Source organism: Tupaia chinensis, unplaced genomic scaffold (assembly GCF_000334495.1).
Source record: "Tupaia chinensis unplaced genomic scaffold, TupChi_1.0 Scaffold143231_1, whole genome shotgun sequence".
Classification (NCBI taxonomy): Eukaryota; Metazoa; Chordata; class Mammalia; order Scandentia; family Tupaiidae; genus Tupaia; species Tupaia belangeri.
Window position 1 is genome coordinate 1 of NW_006203075.1, and position 2,416 is coordinate 2,416.

Sequence of the window (2,416 nt, forward strand, 5' to 3'; positions counted from 1 at the left end):
AAAAAGGATTTTTATACTGTATTTAAAAAACCACAAAATAAAAAAGGGAACAATCAACATATATCTTAAAAGTCCTCCCAGGAGTCTCAGTATCCAACAGCCATGAAGGCCACTTTCTCTTCTTTGCTCAACTTGCAGATCATTTAAGGATTATCAGAGATGATTCATGCTCTAGTTCTTTTTTTTTTTTTTCTTTTTTTGGAGAGGTTTTTGCTATAGGGTATGTGCACTCGCCAGAAAGACAGAGAGACAGAGAGACAGAAAGTGAGAAATCACCCCCCAGGGGGGATGGCCACGCTGCAATCCCTTCTCCTCCATTCTCCTCTCAGGATCTTGGGCACGACATGCACATGTGCCCAGTGCGAGTTTAAGCCTCCGGGTCTGGGACTTGAACCGCTGTCGACTACATGGGAGTCCAGCGACATAGCCATTATGTTAACTCATGCTCTAGTTCTTAAAATCAAACTTGTTCTGCCAAATCCAAGACTCTGAATTTATCTGAATTGTAGAAACATGCTTTTACCACCCATCCACCAAAATATCTCCCATTCAGATCAACAACAGCTTTAATTGCTTACTGGACTCAAATTCTAAAAATATCCGTACAGCTTCATCGTCAGGGGCACCAGGAATCTGAAATATCACATGTTTTCCAACTTTTCCATATTTTTCACATTCTTTCTTGGTTCAACTTCCAAGTCTTTACCTCTCCTGCACTAACCATGTTCTTTAGTAGGACCACCAGGGTAGTGAACTTAAGTATTTCAGTTGATGGATTTGAATCCGACTTCTTGGATACATCTTTTTCTGTAGCATCACCCATGATGATCTTGCCACCCAGCTTGCTGGTCTTCTCCACCAACAGTGCAGTGCTCAGCCCCTGCTCCTGTTTCCCAAGACCCTGGCCTTCCCAGAAGCCGTATTTCTGCATGATCTTATGAGTTACTGTGCCACCCATGTTAGCCAGGAAGGAGTTGCTGGGCCCAGTTGGAGACCTCGGTCTGTCCTGCTCCTGGTACACTGGGGGAGGAATAGCAGCTTTGGAAGACTGATCATGGCCTTGAGTCCTCATAAGGAAAATCTCTGGTGAACTCTCTTTTCCGCAAGAGAAGTAGGTGGGGCAATGGCAGCTCCGCCCATGCTGCTTTTCCTCCTTTCTCGCTCATAATCTTCATTTTCATCAGAATCTGGTCGTCTTGAAAACCCACTAGCTTCATGTCTGTCTTTATGTCTCTTTTCCCTAACTTCTATTTCTTTTTGTCTTCCCAGCTCCCGCTGTCTCTGTCATTCCTCTATCTGGTGCTTCACTTTCTCATAATCATTAGGAAACATGGGGTCATAGTCATCAGGTAAGGGAATCAGAACTTCCCCTGCAGAAAACCCACTGGGAACAGGGTCCTTCAGTCCAGCTGCTACATGGGTGAGTGTCCACAATTCGCCGGTCGTCTAAGGAGCCGCCTCGCTTTAGGTCAGTAACTGGGGCAAGGACTGTACTTTGTTTTGTCCTTTGGCTCTTTGCTTGAGTGAGCGTTGCCTTCTTCACCTGAAGCTGAGATTGCAGAAGTTTGAAGTTTTCAGACTGGCCTTCCATCTTCGGAGTCCTTAGTCTCCACTCCCACGTCATCGTACAGGGACATCTTTTCAATTTAATGCCGGCTCGCCCCGCAGACTCTGCCCATGGGCCATGACGGCAACAGAACGGAGTCTGGCTGCACCTGGTGGAAATCTGGCGTTGGTCAGAGCCCACAGAGGCGCCCACCCTCTGCCGACTCTGCAGGGTGCTGCGTGGCGCAGGTGCTCTTGTATTGACTTTTGTATCTCCTTGCAGTCACAGACGTGTGCAGGTACTCAGTAAAAAATGATTAAATGAATGTTGAATGAACTCAGACTATCTTGAGAACTCAAAGTACCTATTAATTTCCTGGTTGTAAATTAATTCTCCCCAGTGCAAATGTGATACAATACAATGCAGTGTTCTTTGTCACAGACTTTAACACCATAGAAAACGAAATCTGTGGGTATTAAGTATTACTGGTTTTATTTATTTTTTTTTTGAGAGGTTTTTGCTATAGGGCACATGCATTCGCCGGAAAGGTAGAGAGAGACAGACAGAAAGTGAGAAATCACCCCCAGGGGGGATGGTTACACCTCTGTCCCTTCTCCTCCATTCTTCTCTTGGGATCTTGGGCACACACACATACACATCCAGCGTGAATTTAAGCCACTGGGTCCAGGACTTGAACTGTGGTCAGCTATGTGAGAGTCCAACAACATAGCCATTACTCCAACTGCTGGTCCCAGTAGTAGTATTTTTAAAAATTTATTTTATTTCTTGCGGTCCATTTTATGATTTATTGTATTTATTATAGTTTTTCATGCTATAATTTTAATATATTTATGTACATAAATATGTTTT

General features: G+C 44.3%; 1 pseudogene; it reads right to left on the reverse strand.

Annotated features, from left to right (window-relative positions):
* Nucleotides 1–460: 460 nt before the first annotated feature.
* On the reverse strand, nucleotides 461–1,637 carry LOC102484440 (splicing factor 45 pseudogene; annotated as a pseudogene).
* Between the last annotated feature and the right edge of the window lie 779 nt (nucleotides 1,638–2,416).